The 24,529-nt window shown below is 40.8% G+C and overlaps 1 protein-coding gene across 4 annotated transcripts in view; it reads left to right on the forward strand.

The window, feature by feature from the left end:
* GRID1 (glutamate ionotropic receptor delta type subunit 1) overlaps positions 1-24,529 on the forward strand; it is an 817,493-nt gene that overhangs the window by 20,673 nt on the left and 772,291 nt on the right. The window lies entirely within an intron of this gene.

Consider the following 24,529-nt stretch of genomic DNA (forward strand, 5'->3'; position numbering starts at 1 on the left):
TGTCATATGTATTCACTTCAAATTTCCATTTAAGTCAATCGGAGTTCAGGTTGTGTACCCCCTCAGAAGGAGAAATGCATAGTTGGGATGAATATTGGACTCAAAACATACAAGGAACTGATGTATTCTGATGACACATTTATTTAAAAGCTGGAACTCTCTCTTCCTGGTTCCTTAAAATGGACAATTTGGAATTGCAGTATTTCAAACAAGTGAATTAACTGGGGACTAATCAGAGGTCCTAAAGGTTTTATAGGGCAAACTTTGAAATTTGGAGTTTTAAATCAACTCTGAAACAGCTAGTCCGAATGATAACGCATAGCCTGAAAACCACTGTAAAGATAAATTTTACACTAGAGCCAACAAAATGCAAACTGGTTTAGGAAATTGGGATAAACTTGCGTGTGTGTGTGTGTGTGTGTAAAATGAATACAATCTAAACAACTCTTTTCAGCAAGTCTTTTTATATGCTCAGTGTGCTTCTCTTTCCCTTTTAAAGTATTCCCAGGAGACAAGGTAAAAAGTTGGGAACTTTTTCATTAAAATTGTCCCTTTTTGTTTTCATCAAAAGATCTAATTTTTCTGACAAGTTCTACTTCCCTGAAAATATGTGACATCACTAAGTAAGCTGTTAGCATCATGAAACCATAGCTAGATATGGATATAGGTGCATATTGGTCATGATGTCATGCAACGTGTTATTAATCAGACAATTCATTGGATCAACTTTTTAAAATATGAACACTCCCCTATAAACTGCAATGTGTCCAATCTAGAAGGTTTACAGGTAACGCTCCATCCATAATTGGTATCCACATTTGCAAGTAACAACTCACATGAGAAGTATGGCCTTCAGTATAGAAGACTTTGAGCTTCAGTGATTAAAGAAGAAAGATCCTGTAGTGCATTCATCTAGAATAATCCCTAGATTATAGCTGGAGACAGGAAATATTTGCTGGCAGCACTGGGCCCTGAGGCTGTCTTTTTCTTATTGAAATGCTGATAAAATTGTTAATGCTCTAAAATAAAAAGTATTTTGGAGATGATTTTAAAAATAGATACATTGGTATAAGAAATGGACCATTTCCATTTTCTTCATCATCCTTTCCCTTTTGATTAGTTTTCATAGAGAATTTACCTTAGTCTATCTCCTTTTTATATAGAAAATCATTAATTGGGGAAGTAAACTTGTCAAGATATTGGTTATCTTGGCACACAGAGAGAGGGCAATGAATTTTTCTGAGCACTCGTTCTGTATCTAATTTTCAATCACCTAAGCGTTCACCGCTAGGTCATGGGTTTGAATCTGACTCAGGTTGCTAGTGGCTGAGAATCATTTTCTGAAAACTCTTGGGCAGCCCATCTAATGGAGGGAGTAGTTTCAATCAAGTTTCTAGTGGAAGTGCAGAACTCCCTAAGTTTGGAGCATAAATATACTGACTCAAATTAACTTCCTGCTATTTATTTTCTTTGACATGGCCTGACATATTATTTAATTTGGCTGGGTGGTTTGCAGAGCTGAAGGTCTCTGTCACATCACTAGCCAATTACAGGGACTACTGAGTTTGACTGACTGTTTCATTGTTGATGTACCAGCAAGTATCCATATACTGGGCCTTGGCGTAAACCCCCCTGCTCTCCAGTACTTGCTATTCTCAGGTAGATTTTATAGGATAATATAGTGTGAAGGAGTATTGTGATTCTTCAGCGGTAATGAAGCTTGATGAAATGAGGTGGACACAGGAATTCAGGAAATCTAACAGTTTTAAGCTGAGTTCCATCCTATTTGCTAAGCATAACTGCTTCACTGTCATAAGGCAGACTAAAAATCTTAGATAGCTCTTCTTCAATGCATGTAAGCTAGTGAATGATTATGTTATCTCCCGTTTATACTATTCATCAAAGCATACTGTGTAGAGAAGGCCCGGAAAATTTTCAAGGGTTTTGTCTCTGTTAATGCAGCACATGACAATGGAAAACATATGTCATACTAATAGCATTTTCAAGCATTTGTAATATCATGTAACTATAGTTGTACTAATTTCATTGAACCTTGGATGATGCCTATATCCCTCGCGCCCAAATTCATTGAAATGGTTGCAACCAAATCCTTGAAGTTCTTCCTCCTTCTGTATATTGCACTTGAACAAGCTAAGGGAAAATGGCACATAATAGCTGCCAGGTATTTATGTGAAAATTCAGGCCAATTTCTTACTTAAAAATAATAAAAAAATCAAATATTGTTCCTATCAGGCTCTTGATAAACTAATAACTCTGTTGGGAAATATGAATAAATTCTAAAATGAAATCACTGCATATAATAACTGTGAGTTTATGTTAATGTTTCAGTCCTTTCCTATTATTTTTTTTACAAAACTTCTTGCAGCCTAGTTTAATTCACAGAAGTCTAATTAAAAATTGAAAGTCACCACCTGCCTTCTTCCAGTTCTTAGGTGCTCTGCTAAAATAAGAGTTTGAAAAGGTAAACTCATTAATTTCCTGTGCCTTGGATTCTCAGCCCTATCACAGCTGAGATTCTGGAGCATGAGTGACTAGTTGCAAACCCTTCTAAACTGTATTTAACTGCACAAGCTCGCTGGAAGTTTGTACATAGAAAATTATCCAAATGTCACATGCATACGATCTTTTGAAAATGGCATCTCACAAATCCATGTTGAAGGCACTTGTAATACAGATTTGGGATTTTTTTTCCTTCTGAGTTAGTCTGGTTCTTTAGAAAGAATCAGTGAGGAGGCACAGAATTTCCCTTAAAAGGACCAAATGCATGAATTTGTATTATTTCATGCCTATTCATTGCTGTCTATAACTGCAGTTACCTTTTCATTTGAGGCTTGTTTTTGTCACTTTCTGTTGAATAGTTGCAGTTTACTCTTTTAGGGCCAGATCCTGAAAATGCTTATGCTTGTTCATGTGAGTTGATTCAAAGTTCCTCGTATGCATAATTGTTTGCTGAGTTGGGCCCGTATTTCCTAAACAGTCAAACTGATGGAAAAATAATTGCAAAGCAGCAGCTATGCTATATAGGCTAGCTTCAAAGCCCACTGACGTCAACGGGAGCAGAGTTAGGCCAATGCTGAATGTTTTGAAAATTCCACTCTAAAAATTCACATGCAAATAGTCATGTCACAAACATTCACAAATTCAGCCAGCCAGGGAATAGAAAGGATAATGTGTCACTTACCCGACCAGATACATGTAAGCAATACACCTCAGATTTGCAATATTCCTGATCAATTTGTAGAGTAAAGATATGTGTAGTGATTGATATCTAAATATGCATTTTGATAACAGATATTCTATGTGCAAAAATAAAGACCGTATTTGTGAAATAAATTATTTGTAGCAAATTAGTCACTTGGCTCTACTGTTTAATATAAATAGGTCAGTAAAGATATTTGAATGTCTCTATTAGTCTCAGGAATGTTTATCACAAGTCTGTTGCCATGGAGCATAGAGTGGATAAATATTCATCTAATTAAAAAATAAAGGCATAGAAGGTATAATCTATTTTATTAGTGTTGGGAAATAGTGCAAAATCTACTGCTTTTAAAGGGCCTGATTCTGTGATATTCTAAGCACCTGTAACTTCCATTGATTTCATTTGGGGTTTAAAGTATCCAGCCCTTCCAAAGAAGTACTTAGCACCTCACTGAATCGGGACCAGAATCAGATATTTTTCTCATATTATAGCAGACCCTTATACAGGAATAATCAAGAGCCAGCCGAAGTTTAAATGCAGATGACAGTGGAATTTCAGTAGGCAATTCCACACAAGACTCTGGTAGGCCCCAGTGCCAGCCAAATGTTTTCTATTCTCGGGAATAGCCTAAAACTGTAATAGAAGACAAAGGTTTCCATTGATTACAACTGCCTCATGTCTATTAGTCTCAGGATACAGAGGCATAATAGACATGAAGCGTATCTGTATACTAGACACAGATACTGAAACACATGTGATTCACTCTAAAAATAGCATCTTACCCTAGGTATTAATATTTATTTGACCACCATACTTAGCGCTCTACAGAACATAAAGGAGACTGACCCTATGTGTATATACACAAAATGTGGAAGTGTTCCATGGTGTTGCATTCTTAAATAAATGAACTGTATAGCTCAGAGTGTATCAGCACTTCTATTAGACAATCAGGCATGATGAGAATAGGGCTGACTGATTTCTGATTTCCCCCAAGAAAAAATTGTTTGAAAATGTTTATGTTTTTGCAGGAAATTTCAAACCAAAGTGAAAATTTTTAGTTTTGATTTCTGAAAGCCAAAGAAAAAATATAATCATTAATTAAACAACATTTTTTATTTATAAACTTCCCGCTTGGGAAAAACAAACAAACCCAGACTTTTGTTGCCTGACATTTTCTCACTGAAAATTAGTTTTCAACACAGCCTCTTTTTGGGGGTCAGAAATTCTTTTGGTCACACAATGTTGACCAGCTCTACAGGGTGATGAGTACGGTAGAAGTATCCAGGTAAATGCATGCTTTCCTATATTAGGAGAGTCTTGGGCAGTGTCAGTCTATAGGCAAGAGTCACCACCTGGCATGGGCCCTCTTTTGTCTCATGATAGATCTGTTGTAAAAGAGTCGGAGACAGAACAATGAATCTGTACAACATCCTTCTTTCCTTGGGTGTCACAGGGTTCCTTTCAGCACACTTTTTAGAAGAATCAAACACAAATGGCAAATGTGTGTCTTTACTTTAAAAGCTGTGACAGACTTTGCCTTCACAAAAACAAATAGCAAGGAAATGCCATAACTGCAAAGGGCCTTCCTTTCAATCTTAGGGCCAGGTCATGGGCTGGGTTAGGGAAGCCTTCCACCAGTGGAAAGCTGACTTAAAGCAGGCTCGGCCCTTGAGTAGTGGATCTTCTAGTGGTATAACTGTTTCTGTGCTTTTTCTTGCAGCTGATGAATGGGGAATGATCACGAGAAGAGGGATGTGGACCAATGTGTCCCTGTGTCTTGGTAATCACTGGCTGCAATAGCAGCTCCTTGGAACCCACAGACACCTAGTCCAGCTAGAACAGCCTGCAAGATGCATTAATCTGAGCCAGGGGACCAGCCAGCAAAGGTGTCTCTAAGCCATCTTTACAACTCCCCTTCCACCCAGCTGTATTGAGTAATTTTTTTGCCACAGTTGAGGATCTGGTCTTTTACTCAAGCAGAATGACCACTGAAGTCAGTGTATTAACAAAGTCAAATGGGAATTATGCCTAAGCAAAGACCACAGGATTGAGCCCAGCTGTGGAAAGCTGGGACTTGGGCAAACCAAATGATCTCCCATATTCTGTGTTTGTGGTATTTCAGTTTTTCGTTAGATATAGAGAGGTACTGCCATTAAGTACCTTGAAATTAATGATCTTTGACAGAATGCCCATGTGGAAACCTATGCTGATAATCCTGAACTTCCCATGTGTTCCAGGAGAAACTGGTTTGGAAATGGTGGTGATCCTGATAGAGGGGCTAAAGGTGCTCATCACCAGACAGAAAATGGGAATGTCAGAGAACCAATTCTATCCTCATTTGGAGACTGGCTGCCAAAAGGCAAAGGACATAGGAAGAAAAACTACACTGCTATGGCTAACATCACTCTCATCAGAGCTAGAAACTCCTTATTTTCTGCAGCTTCTTATTAGATTCAAGTAGGCTTTTCAGATCAGGGTTCTCTCAGCAAATGGCTCCTGAAAGATGTGCTTTGTTAATGTTGTGAGGTTCCAGCAGAGGAGTCTCCTGATAAGACTCTAGCAGTTAAACTTCAAAACAGGCAGGTTGCAGCCACTGGGGACGGCTTAGATTCATGGCCTCTTTGGCATCTCAGCTGCCTTTCCTGAGATCTATCAAGCTCATCTGTGTTCAACTACAAGTCCTGGTGTTTGCAGCTCCTTCAACAGGGATCTAGTGCCTAAAGCTTTCACAGACACACACTTTGTGCCCTTAACAGGATTTATTTGTGCAGAGCCATAATTACTTCAATATGTTTTGGTAAGAGACTCCTATAACCATTCTGAATGACCATATTTATCAGGAAATATTTATGAATGATCTAGTGCAGGGATAGGCAACCTATGGCATGCGTGCTGAAGGCGGCACGCGAGCTGATTTTCAGTGGCACTCACACTGTCCAGGTCCTGGCCACTGGGCCAGAGGGCTCTGCATTTTAATTTAATTTTAAATGAAGCTTCTTAAACGTTTAAAAAAAACTTATTTACTTTACATACAACAGTAAGTTAGTTATATTATAGACGTATAGAAAGAGACCTTCCAAAAACGTTAAAATGTATGACTGGCACGCAAAACCTTAAATTAGAGTGAATAAAGAAGACTCGGCACACCACTTCTGAAAGGTTGCCGACCCCTGATCTAGTGTAACACGCACTGAAAATCTGATATGTCCTCTCTATGGGGAGGTGTGTCCTCCCCTTGCCAGGGAGATGAATTCTAATACATGTAAGCTCTAATCCATTTCTAACTAGTTGGAGCCTTTGAAACTATTGCTCTGATATATAATGCCATATGTGCTGTAGCTTGCTGTGATAGGAATTCCTTTCAATGCAGTGGTACAGGAGATAGTGATATTTTCATGGCAAATATTTCCATCTTGCTCTTTGTTCAGCCAAATGGTTCAGGAACACTTCCTACAACTTCATTGAGGATACTATTGGCTTTTGTGCTGAAGGTCAGTAAAGGGGTTCCTGACTTGTCAAAATCCTGTTGTTAGGTACTTAGATGGATAATTCTGTCTAGAGAAGCATACAATCTCTCCTCTTAGATTATCTTCTATTAGAGGGGTGGCTGTCTCTTGGGCTTTTCCCGATTTAGGAAGTCTGCAGAGGGATACTGATTGTTAATTGTGGTCAGAATCAGTATATTCAACATTTTGCGAGAGAAGCACATTAAAGGGACAGTGTCAAGGCTGATGGGTCCCAAAGGTAACCTAGAGTCCCTTTTAAAAACATTAGGCTAGATCATCAGCTGGTGTAAATCAGCACAGCACAACTGAAGTCAATTGAATTATACTGGTTTATACCAGCTCAGGATCTGGTCCACCCTGTTTCCCCCCCTTAACAGCATCCTGAAAATAGGACTCCAGCAGAAAGAAAATCCCACCAGCAAGAACAAACCCAGGCTTCAGGAATTTCTCTGTCATCCAAGGCCTTTTTTATCAATTCCATGCATGATATACTATGCTATCACTAAGTCTAATTATCTTGCCTCATGTGAGCAAGCAATGCAATGAAATATGTACAAATCCTGTTTTCTGTGCTTATGTATTCGAGTTCACACTGGCTATTGCAAAAACAAAATGCATCCAGTAGGCCAAATTTGGGGGCTTGCCTTTCAGACTGTATTTATTTCTCCCCGGGGAAATACATGTCCTTTCTCAGTTTAATGGGGCGAGTTTAAATTCCATGAGCACACACATCTCCATGTCTGGTAGTGACCAAAACTGCTTTTTTCATAAGGCACTAGAAACGTTTTATGTATGCCTTTGAAGAAACAATGTCTGTGATTGCTTTTTAGTTTTTTTAGAACTCTACTTTGAAAAATTTCCAAGAATTAAAGGATTCTCCCTCTTCTGCACAGAGAAGATCAAGGCATTGGGGGCTGTGTCTGGCAGTTCTTATCTGAGATTGAATTAATACTCCCTGTGGAAATAAAATATTAGGTAGGTGCTCAGAAATTGTACAATGGGGGCGAGTGTAACAGAAATACCTACATAGAGGAGTAAGGGCTGGATTGTGTGCTCTTGATGGGAGCTGTGCAGCCTTCATGATGCCATTCCTTTCACCTCTGATGGGTGCTTTGGGGATGGGGCTGTAATTTGGTTCTCCCTGGCACTATCCCCCGGGGAATTTCCAGGCAGAAATCCAATCAGGAGTTAATGCTTCAAGCAGCATTGACTTCATGGCTGCTACTGAGCAGCTGTAGGGGGACTCAGAAGGGGCAACATGAGTCTGTGAAAACTGGAAGGCCATTTCTTCATATATTCCCACTCTGCAGCCCCTTCACCGCCCTCCCCCCGAAGGAATGTTTCTGAAGGAACCTGACCTGCAAAGAGTTTTCAGATTCTCATCCATGGGAGTGGGAGATCTAGTCAAAAGAATAGTATTGCAGGACAGTGAATTTTTCTCATCTTCCCCAATAGATGGGCATGACAATGCTTTACAGTCCATCTATTGGGAAAAAGGAGGAGTTTGCTTAGCCCAGGATTCCTGCTCAGAATAAATCTCCTCTGCGTTTTACATAACAACTGTGTCAGTTCACTTTGAGTGAATCTAAAGGAGCTTTTATCAAGAAGGATTTAGATGAACAGTGAAAGGCAAGGCAATACCATTACCCACTTACTTCACATGTAGTCTTTGTCATTTTAGCAAAGTCAAAGTTTGTTACAGTCTAAATGTTTCAAAGAGACAGAAATATGCAAATGCATTGATTGCTCAGAATAGTTATAAGTTTTGAACTTGTCAAGGGGAGTTTAAATATATCAATCTTTATTTACTGTAAGCAGCCTACTGAGTTGCTTTACAGTAAATCTACATTTTTAAAAATTGAAATATATTTTAACCATATTAGAGTGTGTTTGATTATCCAGCAGTGCACAAATATCATCATGATTGTTTTGTAGCTATAAACATAATGCTTTCTGGCCTACGTTCTTGACAGAGGCATTGCGAGGATTAATTAGTAAGAGGTTGTATAGCATCTAGGCGTGATAAAGTGTCACATTGTTGCATTTGATTTCTTAAGCATTTTATAAAAAAGGTTCATGTTTTCTCTAAAAGAACCTCCAGTATCTCTCTTCTCTCCTTCCGCACCGGAATAAAGAGTTAAACGACACATCTGCCTCAAAAATAAAAGGTTGTAGTCCCAGGAGTGGATATGTACAAGTCCTTCAGTTGCATTGAGGGCACATCAACAGGAGATAAAGAGCTGGCTGGGAATGCTCCCTCTTATTACCCTTCTGTGGTTTTGTGTCAAACTTTTTCTTCTCTTAGCCGCCCTTCCTCGATGGCTTCATTTAATTTTTCCTCCACCAGATCTTGATTCTGAAAAGGAATTGATAGCATTCAACATGACTTAGCAAATGAAATAGCATCTTGGGAAGGTTATCGGTTGAAGTCTGTTGCCTCCAGGCTTCATGCTGGTAACTGGTAGGAAGAAAGAAAGAATTACTTTGATTGTTGTTTTGATTGCAGTTATATTCATAACCACTAGCACTAGATTTGTTTACCTAAACATTGAAAATAAATAGCAAGTCAGAGAAACAGAGCCAGGGACAGTAACACTAGGATCACTGTGTTCAGCAGAATAATAATGGTTTAAATATAGGTGGTGCCTATCATCTCACCTTTCCCATTAATAATATCTCTGCTATGCTCCTTTGCCACCTGCCTTTTCTTATGTTTCCCTGTGGTCAACCACTAGGTTTAGATGATCTTTATTAGTCAGAAAGCCTGCTGAGTGCCAGAGAAAGGCAGGCTCTCAGACGGATGGTATTTATATAATACAAACAGTGGGTTAGCTATCCTGTAAATCTCCTTGTGGGTGGCCGGCTGCTGTCATTTGATTACGAACAATCCCTGTCCAATCCACCCGCCTTTGAAATTCTCCTGAATCATCCCCCTGCTTTACTGCAGCCTCTCCCTCTTGCTCTCTCTCTGACTTCAAGAGAGATCTGATCTGTTTACATCAGGGCAGAGTTTGGCCCTCAATAGCTGCCTGAATCTCCCCAAAAGAATAAATTAAAACTGCACAGTTTCATTTTACTTTTTAAACTGATCTTCATTTGGTACACATCTTTGATAGCTGCCAGAATGCATTGCTGGCTTCCTCAGTCCCTGAGTTTATCTCCCTTCAGATCTCATTATGATCTGTACCTCTGCTGTCCTAGGAAGCAAATTTGTTTATTTCGATCTTGTTATCGTTTCTTCTTTTGCCAACATCACCCCAACTCCTTCCTTCCATTTCTCAGTGTGTGACTAACTGCTAGTTCCCAGCACCTACTCACTTTGTATTCTGTAAATCAGTACTTCCTAGTCTTTCTGGGATGGAGCTCTCCTCTTGGGATGGATTGATGCCTGGTTCTTCTTAGCCTCCCCCGCAGTCCCCACATCTTTGTACTGTGCTATGAAGTGTTTTTTACATCTCATCTATTTCCCCCCCTCCCATTCTGTCTCTTGCTGGTCTTGCTCACTCTCTGTTTTTTCTATTGTTTTGACTTTGCTGTGCTTTTCATTTTTGTTTATTGCCCTCCTTTCTCTTGCCCACCTCTCCTCTAAATCCTGCCTCTCCCCACAGTATTCTTACCTCTGTCCCCCTTCTCTGCCAGCACTGGAGCTGCCTGATCTCCAGGTTGTGTATTTTTTTTTGTTTTGTTTTTAAATACCTCCAGCTGTGCTACAGGCTGCCTGTTGCTACAGTGCCCACAGGAAGCCTCCAGGAAGGCATGTAATTTACTGCCACTTAGGGGAGGGTGAGCAAAAGTGCAGCCAGCATTTGGCAGCTGCCTGTAACAAGCCATAAGGATAGGCATAACTCCCCATGGAGAAGTCTGGCAGCTCTCTCAAGGCTGGGGAACCTAGCTATAAACATCACTTGCTCTCCTTTCTGCTCTTAATACCCTCTCTTGTTTTCTTTCACTCTCGCATTAGATGTGTACAAATGTGGCTAATATACTGGGTCAGACTGCAATCCATTTAGAACTGATGCAGGCCATGCAGATCTGAAGCATACATGTGAATCTTTTTGACATCATTTGTGCTTTAAGATCTCATGTATCATCTCTCTCTCTGTAGCTTGCATTACTTATTTAGGGCTGATACTTCTCATAAGTTTTTTTTCTCAATATATCATCATGGCTAGATTGTTGGAACAGATACATTTCAAAGGAGTGCAGCATTCTTGTTGTTTTGTTATTTTTGTAGCAACAAACACTATTGTCACAAATAGGCTTCCATTATAGTTCCCAGACTGGCTCCATATGCCTCTCAACCCATATTTCATTTCTACTGTTCAGCTTAAGCAGTACAGTGGAGTCGCATCTTGCGCAAGGGTTAAGTTCTAAAGTCAGCGCGTAAGGCGAAAATCGCGTATAGTCAAAATTACCCTTGAAAATCCCTTAAATCGCCCATGAAGTACAGAATTCTGTACATGGTTTTGTGTGTACAACCCAGTACAGTAACATGTATAAATACATAATGTATACAGTAATGTACAGTATATAATAAAGAGTACATATGCAAAATATAATTTTACAGTACTGTATTTTTAATTACAGGAGGTAATTACAGGGGATCATCAGGGCTTGATGTCGATCCAGGAAACGGAGGTGACGGAGAGCTTGGGTAACGGCGAGCGAGTCATAGATGAAGTGGTTGGCTCTGGTTCAGCTCGAGAAGTTGATTATGTAGGCTCATCTGCTGCTGGCTGATTTTTTCTTTTAAAAACATGGTGATCGGCAACTGTCGCTGTTGTCTCTTGAGCTGCTCAAACATTTCTTGATACCGTCTCAAATCGTCCGTAATACTACGTGTGATTTTGAGGCTTCGTTCCATAGAGGGATCGTACTCAGAAATTAAATCATTCAAGTGTTTCGCTGCTTGGAACACTTCAGCAAATTTATGAAGTTTCCAATTTGCAGGCTCTTCCTGTTCGTCGTCATCATCTTCATCTTCTGTAGACGATTTTATCAGTTCCTCTAACTCTTTGTTAGTCAAGGTTTCTCTATGGCTCTCAATTAATTCTTCAATTTCTTCCTCAAGGATGTGGACGAAGCCATCACAACCCACTTGCCTGGCCACCTGAACAATGCATTTCACTTCTTTGTCAATGGTTGGGAAACCCTTAAAATCATTCACACATTCTTTCCATAGGTTTCGTCAACATGCATTGACTGTTTCAGGCTTGATTGCATCCATTGCCTGTTTAATATAAGTAATGCAAACGGCAATGTTGAAGGACTTCCAACACTCCATCACATTAAGATTGGGATCAGCATCCATAGTGCTACGTATCTGTGAGAATGTAAGCCTCGTGTACATGGCCTTGAAACAGTGAATCACGCCTTGGTCGAGAGGTTGGAGGATGGAGGTGGTATTGGGGGAGAGAAAGACAACTTCAACGTCGTTATGCGCAAACCGGAGTGCCGCAGGGTGGCCAGGAGCATTGTCTACAATCAGCAACACTTTAAAGTCAAGTCCTTTCTCTCCGAAGTACCGCTTGACCTCTGGAATGAAACACTTGTGGAACCTATCCAGAAATGATGCTGCCGTCACCCAAGCCTTTTTATTTGATTGCCAGAATACAGGCAGGAGATTTTTGTTCTTGCCTTTTAGGGCACGGGGATTTGCAGCCCTGTAGAGCAAGCCTGGCTTTATTAAATGCCCAGCCGCATTGCCTCAAAACAACACAGTCACATGGTCTTTAGCTGCTTTGAAGCCAGGGGCTTGTCTTTCTGATTTCGAAATGTAAGTGAGGTTTGGCATTTTTTTCCAGAAGAGCCCAGTCTCGTCAGCATTAAAAACTTGTTCCAGAAGATAGCCCTTTTCTTCTATGATTTTCTTTAATTGTTCGGGGTAGGCTTTTGCTGCCTCTTCATTGGCAGATGTAGCTTCACCAGTAATCTGCATGTTTTTGAGGTTGAAGCGGTTCCTAAAACTGTTAAGCCAACCTTGGCTGGCTTTGAATTCCTTCTCATCAGAAGGCTGTCCCTCTTCAGCAGGAGGTTTGAACAGCGCGTAGAGGCTAAGAGCCTTTCTCGCAATGTGTTGCCATCGATAGGCACATGTTTATGATCCATGTCTTCCAGCCATAAGTTTAATGCCTTTTCAGTCTTCACTAAAGTCTTATGCACCTGGCTCGTCACCTTAGCAGTTATTGGAGCACTTGATGCCACAGCTTGATGAATTTCTCTCTCTTGAATCTTGATGGCACGGATGCTAGATTCATTGTGACCATATTTACGTGCCATGTTGGAGACCAACATACCATCTCTCAATAAGTCCAACACAGCCAGTTTTTCCTCCAGTGTTGGAACAGATCGCTGTATCTTTGGTTGAGCACCAGATGAAGTAGTTGTCTTGCATTTAGGGACCATGTTGTACGAAAAATACATATCTTTAAACACTAGAATCACACTCCGAGCAGTGAGATGCTCACACTATGAGAGGCACGTGGGAACTGAGACCGACTGAGGGAACAGCAGATTCACGTCTTCCATCTCACACTCACTCCGGGGCATTCGCTCATTGGGTGGAATCGCCTGCACTATTTACAGGTATCTTGTTGTTTTTCTTTTTTTTTTTTTAGTTGAATTCGCGTAAGTTATGTATGTAACTTACATGGATGATGTGACTTGCCTGTAAATGTTGTCTATAGACACAAAGGGGAGATGGACACTTTAGAAATGTTGTAATAATAATACATTGTGCATGCATCTGTGTGCGAGCATGAAATGGTAGCCCTTTTGAAATCTGTAATTCCACATGAAAAGGGTGGCTTACAAAATAAACTCAGTTTTAGTGAAATAAATTCACTTTATGCCAATTTTCCAAAGGAGTAAGCAACTGTTCCATGTTATTAACCTGTCCTTGTGGGTTTTGTAAGTAAACATTACTCAGTTATTCTCTTGGAAAATTGGAAAGGAACTGAATTTATTTTATTATGTTTTCTGTTGCCTATGGGACACACTTCAGAAAATATTAAATCAGCATGAATGGTGTGTCTTCAAAATTTGTTAGTCTGTAAGGTTCCACTCTGTTTAAAAAAACATCTCTTGAGAAGGACAGGAAGGTGAAGAGGTGAAGATGACTAATGCTGATGTTTCTGAGATGAATCTCTTCCTTTTCCAGGTGTTGAAATCCAGAGCACTGTAAGCTATGGCTGAGATGGCTTAAAGTGGCAGGAACACACTTGGAGAAGGGTGAGACCCATCTCAAACCTGGTGGATATATAGGCATCAATAGGAGATGAGGATCATCTGTGCAGAGGCTCTCTGCACCCATGGCTGTTCTGGTGCCACCTGGTTTCCTGGCAGTTCAGCTCCTTTGGAATAGTGCTGTTAGGTACTTATACCTGGGGGAGGAACACAAATCCAATTCTGCATTAGTTTGGCTATAGAAATAGCAGTAATTCCTGCCCCCTAACTTATGGGTAACATGGTTTCTTGGTGGCAAACCTTTTCCAGAAGTAGTAGCAGTAGTCTGGGGAGTACAGTACGTTGCCCTATGACGTATCAGTTTTCTTTCTTTTACAGAGAGGTTAAAAATATACAGGCAGGGAGGTGAAATCTTGTTGTGATCATAAGTTGTTTATTGTGGTGCTAACTATTAGAGCTGTTAAATGTTTTTTGACCAAAAAATTTCCTGTTGGAAAATACTGATTTCAACAATGTTCTTCGATTTGAGAAAATCAAACTGAAAAATTGTGTTGAGACATTTTGACAGAAAATGTCATAGTTTAATTCTGATATTTCCAAATAGGTGTTTTCTATGAAAATTTTCGATATTTGGATTTTCTATCCCAATTTGGAACAAAAACAAATGTTGAAACGTCAGAATTTCTTATGGGATGGCTATTCTGTTTTTTCATTCATTCCATCCAAACACTTGGGATCTCTGTTTTAAAATAATCTTTGTATTGATTTTAATAAGTAAATGCAGCACCAGAAAGCCTCCATAGATTGAGAGGAGAAATCAGCTATAAATTACACATACTATACAAACTAGTCTTGAAATTATAGATTCTCTGTCCTCCACCTTTTATACCAAATGCTGCTAGCTTCCATAAGCACATCATTCTGGTCCTGCTCACTGTACCCATTTAATGCAGAGTGAAATTCAAGGTGTCTGGTTTTAATATTAAAAATCATGCATGAAATTGATCTCAGCTATGTTCTATTGGCACTAATGACCAATAGTGGAGACTCAGGAGATGTCTATGGAACTCACTAGGACAAGAGACAGTAATCATCAAGTAGTAGCTGAACCGATGAGAGGGGAGGCCATTTTGGATTTGGTTTTGGTGAGTAGTGAGGACCTCGTTGAGGAAATGGTTGTAGGGGACAACCTTGGCTCCAGTGATCATGAGCTAATTTGGTTTAAACTAAATGGAAGGATTAACAGAATTAAATCAAAGACTAGGGTTTACAATTTTAAAAAGGCTAATTTCAATAAATTAAGAGGACTGGTAAGGGAAGTGGATTGGGCAAACATATTAATGGATCTAAAGGCAGAAGATGCCTGGGATTATTTTAAGTTAAAGCTGCAGGAGCTGTCGGAGGCCTGTATCCCAAAAAAGGGAAAACGGTTAGTAAGCAAGAGATTTAGACCGAGCTGGATGAGCGACTGTCTCAAAGGGGCAATTAGGAAAAAACAGAAAGCGTACAAAGAGTGGAAGAGGGGAGGGATCAGTAAGGAAACTTACCTTATTGAGGTCAGAGCACGTAGAGATGGAGTGAGAAAGGCCAAAAGCCGTGTAGAGTTGGACCTTGCGAGGGGAATTAAAAGCAATAGTAAGAGGTTTTATAGCCATATAAATAGGAAGAAAGCAAAGAAAGAAGAAGTGGGACCGCTGAAGACTATAGCTGGAGTGGAGATTCAGGATAATCTAGTCATGGCACAATATCTAAAGAATTTTGCATCGGTGTTCAATGAGGCCAATGAAGGGATTAGGAATATTGGCAGCGTGATGGAGGGGGATACAGGAGGGGGGATTACCATATCCGAGGTAGAAACCAAACTTGAACACCTTAACGGGACTAAGTCGGGCGGACCGGATGATCTTCATCCAAGAATATTGAAGGAACTGGCGCGAGAAATAGCAGGCCCCTTAGCGATAATTTTTAAGGAATCTTTAAACTTGGGGGTGGTACCGTTGGACTGCAGAATAGCTAATGTGGTTCCTATTTTCAAGAAAGGGAAAAAAAGTGACCCGGGTAACTACAGGCCTGTCAGTTTAACATCTGTAGTATGCAAGGTCCTGGAGAAAATAGTTAAGGACCTTGAGATCAATGGCAATTGGGACAAATTACAACATGGTTTTACCAAGGGCAGATCGTGCCAAACCAATCTGATCTCCTTCTTTGAGAAAGTAACAGACTTATTAGATAAGGGAAATGCGGTGGACCTAATATACCTTGATTTCAGTAAAGCTTTTGATACTGTACCGCACGAGCAATTATTGGTTAAATTGGAAAAGATGGGGATCGATATGAAAATCCAGAGGTGGATAAGGCACTGGTTAATGGGGCGGGTCATACTGAAAGGTGAACTGTCAGGTTGGAGGGAGGTCACCAGTGGAGTTCCTCAAGGTTCGGTTTTGGGACCAATTTTATTTAATCTATTTATTACTGAGCTCGGAACCAATTGTAGGAGTGGGCTGATAAAGTTTGCGGATGACACAAAGTTGGGAGGTATTGCCAATTCGGAGGAGGATCGGGATATTCTGCAGGGAGACTTGTATGACCTTGTAAATTGGAGTAACAGAAATAGGATGAAATTTAATAGTGAAAAGTGTAAGGTGATGCACTTAGGGATGACTAACAACAATTTTAGTTACAAGCTGGGGACGCATCAGTTAGAAGTAACGGAGGAGGAGAAAGACCTCGGAGTCCTGGTAGACCGCAGGATGACTATGAGTCGACAATGTGACGTGGCGGTGAAAAAAGTCAATGCGGTCTTGGGATGCATTAGGCGAGGTATATCTAGTAGGGATAAGGAGGTGCTGCTTCCGTTGTACAAGGCACTGGTGAGACCTCATTTGGAGTACTGTGTGCAGTTCTGGTCTCCGATGTTTAAAAAAGATGAACTCAAACTTGAACGGGTACAGAGAAGGGCCACTAGGATGATCAGAGGAATGGAAAACCTGTCGTATGAAAGGAGACTCGAGGAGCTTGGGTTGTTTAGCCTAACCAAACAAAGGCTGAGGGGGGATATGATTGCTCTCTTTAAATATATTAGAGGAATAAATACCAGGGAGGGAGAGGAATTATTTCAGCTCAGTACTAATGTGGACACGAGAATGAATGGATATAAACTGGCCGTGGGGAAGTTTAGGCTTGAAATTAGACGAAGGTTTCTGACCGTCAGAGGGGTAAAATATTGGAACAGCCTTCCGAGGGAAACGGTGGGGGCGAAGGACCTGTCTGGTTTTAAGATTAAGCTAGATAAGTTTATGGAGGGAATGGTTTAATGGGATAACATGATTTTAGTCAAATGAACAGTGTGCCATCGCTGGTAAATAGTATCAATGGCCAATGAGGGTCTGGCTGGAGAATCTTGCCTACATGCTTGGGGTTCTACTGATCGCCATATTTGGGGTCGGGAAGGAATTTTCCTCCAGGGTAGATTGGCAGAGGCCCTGGAGGTTTTTCGCCTTCCTCCGCAGCATGGGGCAGGGGTCACTAGCTGGAGGATTCTCTGCTGCTTGAAGTCTCTAAACCACAGGATTTGGGGACTTCAACAGCAGAGTCAAGGGAAAGGGTTGGGATAGCTTTGTGGCCTGCATCATGCGGGAGGTCAGACTAGATGATCATAATGGTCCCTTCTGACCTTAAAGTCTATGAGTCTATGAGTCTGTGACAATGGACTGTCCAATTTCAGAAATAAGGGCCTCATTAAAAGCCCACCAAAATCATTTGGAGTCTACCCATTGATTTTAATGGGCTTTGGGTAATGCCCCCATTGCTGAACTCATTTCTTCAATTATCTTTTGCTTCGATACATTTTTTACAATTAAAACCAAGCAAGCATACAAAAAATCCTCAACTGAAAGAGAAGAGAAAAGCTATAATCAAAGCAGGCAGTTTATCCCTGCCTATGAGAAAGGGAGAGAGAGAGAATGTAGATTCTGAATAATTTGTGAGGCATTCAGATATCCTGGTGATAGGCGTGGTGGATAAGCTGTAAGGGTCGTAAGGCCAAAACTAATAATGGATAAGTAAGTACATGTTAACAGAACATCCCAGCATGCTTCTTTCCAAACAGGCAACGGGGCATTCTAATGACATCTTCAGAGAAAAAGAATATGCATTTACTATGAAAATCATGTTTGTCCATCTGCTAAACATCAGTATTAAAAATTAACCTTTATGGCTGCCAGAAATGCAGGTTCCTTTCATTGGAGCATGCCTGTTGTGCTACTAACCATGCTTCTTACTAATTACAGTTTCACTGACACTTTGGCAGAAGAGCAGTTGCTGCAGAGTAATCACAGTGCAGGGGCAAACAGACTTTCGACTTATATGATCTGCAGAGTAAGCAGAGAAGGGCTAACAGGAGTATTAAACACTTCTACATTTCATAGCTGTTAAGAGTTGGCTGGATTATATTGACAGAAAACTTCTTTGCAATTTTTGGTAACTGTTTTTGGTCACTCCTTGCCTGTCTGACTGTAGTTAGACTCCTTGGACTTGTTTGCCTATCATGTCTGTGTAACTGCGATTATAGGTAATGGGAATTATGATAAAGGAGATGAACTCTCCCCTCCTCCTTTTCTCCAGGCCAGGTTTTCAGAAGGGTATTTCTCTGCAGACAGTGTGCTGTTACCGTAATAGGATTTTTCTCCTTTTCATCCTTCTAAAGACTCATTCCTCCCAAACAATTACTTTTTCACCAAGTGGCCTTTGTTATGAGCTTGGCAAACAAACGAGCACACAAAAGCAATGCAGGAGCTGACCAGTGCCCTGCAGAATACAAAACGGAAATTGTAGCCGCTTAAGTTGTAATAATCTTTCCCCTCATTCTTTGGACATTTTTATCTTCCCATGAACCATAAAGTGATCACTCTCTTCCCGCACCCCTCTTTACGTTTAATCCATCAATCCACTCCCAGACAATGCTATGTGGAGAAGGGTATGTTTTAAACACTCTCAGAGTTGTAAAGGCTAAAAGTGTTCTACCGTTCCTGCTAGCACAACACACCAGTAAGATTTGTCCCATATCCTTAGCTTCACCAGACCTAGCTCAGGATGATACACCAGGCGGATAAGCCCTAACTGTTTTTTATATGGAACCGTGGTTAGGGGATTTTTATACTTCCTGAAGCTCTTTTCTATCTCTTTATATTGCCAGACAATCTCTTCCAGACATGATTTTTAGTCTTATTTTATTAAATTCTTTATTTAGTGTTGCTTGTGCGAAGCAGTTTTCTCCCCTTTGGAATGTATCTGACAGACCCACTTGGCAGGTACTTACCAAAAAATTTCCATAGAATGAGGTCCTCTTGGCCTTGTGAAGGACTTTAGCCTTCCTCTTTCCTCTTCGGATTACTTTGAACACTGGCTCTAGCAGTGTAGAAGATACATCTGTAGTTGCACACATGGCCTGGGTTGTCACCTTGTGCCCTTAAATTCTGTTCTCATGGACATATTTAATCCAACACGCTGTAAAAGGTAGTCTAAATAGGTACTGTTTGTGTTGTTAGAGGAAAAAAATCATTAGCTCCTATTCCTAGAGCATATACCCTCTCTGTCTAACTTGTCCCTTTTTCTCTGACCCTCTTAGCAGGGCTGCCGATCAGACACAGCCTGTAATCTAGAGATAGATTCTCTCCTCCATTTCTGAGACTTAGACTTCTCTCATTTCTTTGATGCACCTGGTGTATTATCAGACCCTTTTGTCCCAAAGGCTTTGTCTAAACTAGGGTATTTTAAGAAAAACAAAACAAAACAATGAAAACCAAAACCCAACACTAGGGCTACCACAGGTTTTGCTAGACCAGTTACAGTTTGTTGCTAAAATTCCTATTGCTGATGGAGTCAAAGGAGCATATACCAGTGACTCTACAGAGAAAAGATATTTACTGTTTATGGCACATGACATATCCATTGTATGTTTTTCAAAGTTCTTCACTGTTGTAATCACCTGTTTGGATAAACAGTTTATGCTCCTTTTTTCTGTATACCTTTCATTTCCTATTTCTAAATAAGTACTCCCAGTACCATCTGCCCTTTGTCCCAAGCTAATGACTTTACCATGGCATATTAATTGTCTAGACTGTAGGTGTCCCAGCTCACTGTTTGTCTCATATGTGAGTTTGAAGAGACAAGATTCATATAATTATTATAACTTTCTCTTAATATTAATTCCACTCTCTTGTTTGTAAGTTATTGACAGACCAATGCCAATCTGTTCTATCTTGCTCAAGCTGAAAAAACACTTTAAATAGCAATTTTGCAGTGTCATGCTATGCTTACTGGTTTCCTTTCTGGCTTGCCCAGTTACACTAATATCTCTGGGACCTGGGGACAAATTGACAAAAGTTGATATGCTTGTAGGTGCTCAGAGTTTTTATGTGAGTTGATTTAATTCAGAAAGGTTTAGGGCAGAATTGGTCAGTGTAACATTCTCTTCAGGTTACACATTTCTCCTAATTGGTGCTATGATACTGCAGTTGAGCTTACAAAAGCAGAGATTCAGTTTGTCAATTGTGTTGGTTTTCACAAAGCCCCACGTTTCAATTTAATCTTATAAATCTGAAGATAAGCGTGGAATGTTCTCCTACTCAGGTCACTTTCTAATTAGGAAGCAGGTTGTTGGAGACTCAGAACTGATTACACTGGTCTACAATTTTTGAGAAGTCGTCTGCTTCAGAGATAAAATGTGCTATTTATTATGTATTTTGATGTGCTGAATTCAAATATGACATTAAAACAACTGATTGGCTACTGTTTCTAAGATATTTAAGTTTTTACATTTGATGTCTTTGTATATTGTTTAGATAGTAGAGTTTTAATCATAAATTGTAAACCTAGGTCTTTTCATGTGTTTATGGTTGCTTTACATGATAATATTTCACCTGTCCTGTTTATGTAACACTTTAAAAATCAGCAAAAGGGTTATATAAATAACATTTATTATGAAACAAAAGGCAAAAAACTATTATGTACATAGTTTAGTCCTATTCAGTGTCTACTTGGCGCTTCTTGGCTTGTGTCTTGTATTCATTAAATGGAGCATCTCTTGTCACTGTCCAGCAATAATCTGCAAGCATTGATGGGCTCCGTTTGCCCTGATAGCGTTTCTCCATTGTTGCAATGTCCTGTGAAATCGCTCACTGCTCCGCAGTTCGGTGGAAAAAAATCTAGATGAGCGTGCAAAAAATGTATCTTTAGTGACATGTTGCAACCAAGGCTTTTGTATGCCTTGAGGAGGTTTTCCACCAACAACCTGTAGTTGTCTGCCTTGTTGTTTCCGAGAAAATTTATTGCCACTAACTGGAAGGCTTTCCATGCCGTCTTTTCCTTGCCATGCAGTGCATGGTCAAATGCATCATCTCTAAGAAGTTCACGAATCTGAGGACCAACAAAGACACCTTCCTTTATCTTAGCTTCACTTAACCTTGGAAATTTTCCACGGAGGTACTTGAAAGCTGCTTGTGTTTTGTCAATGGCCTTGACAAAGTTCTTCATCAGACCCAGCTTGATGTGTAAGGGTGGTAACAAAATCTTCCTTGATTCAACAAGTGGTGGATGCTGAACTCTTTTCCTCCCAGGCTCCAATGACTGTCGGAGTGGTCAATCTTTCTTGATGTAATGGGACTCTCTTGCACGACTATCCCATTCACAGAGAAAACAGCAGTACTTTGTGTATCCAGTCTGCAGACCAAGCAAGAGAGCAACAACTAGGGTGAGGGGCTTGAGGTGCAGGAGGGAGTTCTTGGCTGGGGATAAGGGGTTCAGAGTGCTGGAGGGGGCTCCGGGCTGGGGCAAGGGGTTGGGGGCACTTCTTCTTTCCTTGTTTTCTTTTTATTATATGGCTATAGAAAGTAATGGAGCTACTCCTGGAATAAGGAATTACTCAGCACAAGGAAGGGTATCTGAATTAGGCCCAATGTTTTTAGAACATCAAAATTATTCCCAGGGAAAATTCTCTTCGGATAAAAACAAAACAACAAAAGATAGGATTCTTTTATGCAACTCTCTTAGAACACAATGTTTTGAGCCTCCCCCTGCTGGACTTGCAGCAGTAATTGCCAGAGCGAAGCAAATACAATAGACAGACAGCATGCCTGTGCAAGTATGTACTGGCGGATGGGAGGCTATATAAGTTGAAGTTATTCAACAAAAAATAGCCTTGGTAATTTCAGATCCTTTCACAAAGCAAAGATAAAATCAATATTCTCAAGTCTGCAAAAAGGACAAAACAGGGACAAAGAATTCACTTCAGATTTTGAAGAGGATATTATCCACAATAGATAGAGGGCAAAAAATACTTGAAAAAAATCCTTTTATATTTCAGAATCTGTCTCTTATGTAAAAGTGTGTGTTTGAAGTTAATTTAAGTAAATTATAATTTTGCAGAACTTGCTTTTGATATTACAGAATCAGAAACAGAGAGAGTTATAGAAGCACTGAGAATCTGATTTTAATTTTGGCATTTGGGCTTTTTTTGCCATGTTAAATTTCAGTAAGAATTAGTAATTCTTTCAAATATCTCTGTTGAAGAGGAGTACTCCTCCTTCTGTATCAAATGGAATACTGTATGCATGGAACAAACATAGGCCCCAACACTGCAATTTGATCAGGGTACGCAGACCTCTGTGCCCACGTAGAAACCCATTGACGAAGTTTCACGCTGTTCTATATGTCTGTGTGGATCCAAATGTAGGCGTCAAAACCGTATAAAAGGACAATACTGAGGAATCATAATGGTAAAAACATGCCTCCTCTTCCTCTGATTTCTCAAGACTGCACTTTGCAATCGCTTTTATTTAATGAAATTATTCAGGTCTGATTTTATAAACCATGAATATATTGTACAGTTTTCCTCCTGATGGACTTGCATATGGGATTAACATTACTAAACCCTTAGGGACCAGTTCAGCCCTCAGCTGCCCATGCATGATTTCTGTTGAATCCAAAGGATGATGCATGCCGGAGACTGCCACCAGGGCCGGCTCCAGGCACCAGCCTGGCAAGCAGGTGCTTGGGGCGGCCGCTCCGGAGAGGGGCGGCAGGTCCAGCTATTCGGTGGCAATTCGGCAGACGGTCCCTCACTCCCGCTCGGAGCGAAGGACTTGCTGCCGCAGATCGCGATCGCGGCTTTTTTTAAAATTTTTTAATTTTTTTTTTGGCTGCTTGGGGCGGCCAAAACCCTGGAGCCGTCCCTGCTGGCCGCAGAATCTGTCTGTATAATGTAAATAAATATTGGCACAGAGAAGAGTTGAAGGATGTCGTGCTAGGACTAGAGAAGTTGTAAGGCACCTTTTACTTGAGCTAGGATAAGAGCCTATTTTGTTCTCCTTAGGTTCATAATTCACAGAATTACTTTCAACAAAGATTGCTTACTGGAACTAAATTATGCCTAAACTAGATTATGAGTTTTTTTTAAACATTTTTAATTGAAGAGGAGAATATGACTGAGGCTGCATTCATTTCATTAGGAGCCTTTTAAATTATCAAGTGACTTTGGCTTCAGTAGTTTAAAAAAAAAAGAGATGGTAATATACATTCTAGTGACTAATCCAGTGAGTTTTTCAGTGTTTTTATACTTTTAGTGAGGTTGCAGTCCTGATACTGTTTGCATAAACACTGTACATCTGTTATTGCTTATTACTGTCTGTACCCAGGAGAGCAAAATTCTGAGAATTTGAAATGGAGGAACCCTTCATTGTCATGGTAAGCATGCAGAACACCTGCTGATTCTAATGCTCCCACCCTCATGGTATCTAAACACCATTCAACAGCTAAGAAGCACTGAGCGTGTCCCCGCAGGCTATGATTCCTCCTCTCCCCACTTTCCCAATAGATTTTTTTTTTAAACTCCTGATTAACGGTGGGATGAGAGGAGAATCAGGCCCATGGTGTGTTATCAGCCTCTGACCATTCTTTTGAGGAGAGTTTTCCATGCAACAGATTAATAATTTCCAGTTTACATCCTGTAGTATTGGTTCTTAGTCTTCTAGTCCAAGAGAGAAATTGGTTCCTACTCCAGAGATGTAATTTAAGATTTTGTGGGTTCTTTTTGTAATAGGTCCGGGCCGGGGCTCGACCATCCTAGGCGGGAGGGGAGCCACACCGACTCACTACTGCTGGAAGTAAACAGCCAGTTAGTTCAGAAGCTCCTGTCCTCCGGTGCAGGGGCGGAGCAAAACCGACAGCTAGCTCAGGTCTCAGGCCCTCAGACAGGGGCTGAGTACGCGACCGTGAGTTCAGGGCTCAGGCCCTCTGGTGCAGGGGCTGAGCAGACAGTTAGTTCGGGGCTCAGGCCCTCTGGTACAGGGGCTGAGCGAGCAAAGGTAAAGAGCCCAGGCCCTGGGTCAGGGCGGGCACACACAGTTATAGCTCAGGCCCTCTGGTGCAGGGGCTGAGCGAGCAAACAGTTAAGGAGCCCAGGCCCTGGATCAGGGCGGGGCACACACAGTTATAGCTCAGGCCCTTGGTTGCAGGGGCTGAGCAGGCAAACAGGTGGGGTACGCCCAGGCTCCTACAGCCGAGCGTTGGGTGAGGGGGAAGCCTGCCACCTGTGAGCGGGGTGGCAGGGGGGAATGCAGGC

The sequence above is a fragment of the Malaclemys terrapin genome, chromosome 7, assembly GCF_027887155.1.
Source record: "Malaclemys terrapin pileata isolate rMalTer1 chromosome 7, rMalTer1.hap1, whole genome shotgun sequence".
In the NCBI taxonomy this organism is placed as follows: Eukaryota; Metazoa; Chordata; order Testudines; family Emydidae; genus Malaclemys; species Malaclemys terrapin.